Source organism: Orycteropus afer, unplaced genomic scaffold (genome assembly GCF_000298275.1).
Source record: "Orycteropus afer afer isolate SDZICR_OR568_19922 unplaced genomic scaffold, OryAfe1.0 scaffold00014, whole genome shotgun sequence".
Lineage (NCBI taxonomy): Eukaryota > Metazoa > Chordata > Mammalia > Tubulidentata > Orycteropodidae > Orycteropus > Orycteropus afer.
In genome coordinates, this window is record NW_006921601.1 from 16,329,351 (window position 1) to 16,329,997 (window position 647).

A 647-nucleotide genomic window follows, 5' to 3' on the forward strand; every position below is an offset into this window, starting at 1 on the left:
AGGATTGCCCAACCTTCCTTCCGAGGAGTGGCTGGTGGGTTTGAACCGCCAGCCTTCTGGTTAGCAGTCAAGTGCTTTAGCCACTATGCTACCAGAGCTCTTTTTGTGCCAATTGAGCATGATGTCCCCTGAGACTATGATCCTGAGCCCACAGGCCTGGTGACTCTCTCAGGGTGTTTGGTTGTCTCTGAGAAGCTACACCAACTTTGTCCCCTGTTACTTCTGTACTGTAGATGGATATTTTTGTAGTACAGGTACGTATGTAAGACTGTCTTCAGCCAAATCTATCCTTGGTCTTGGGTATATTCCTGTTTGCCTACCCACACCTGATCTTCTCACCTGTTTGTACATTTATCTATAGCCTAATGTTTGCTGCCAGTATTTGCCTCTGTTGTCTATATCTTTTGTGTATGTTTCTGTGTCCTCCTTTTCCCTATTGTCATTGTGCTGGTCACACACTTTGTTATATTGCCTTTCCCTTTATCCAAATCAACACATGACTCTTAACTAGTCAGAAATTTTCTCTTCCCTTCTGCAGTGTAGTAAATTACTTAGTGTGTCTTTTCTACCCATAAGTCTTTGTAAACTCCAAGGTGGGATTTGCTATGAGCAACTGAGGAGCTCCTGATTGCTAAAGTTGTCCACCT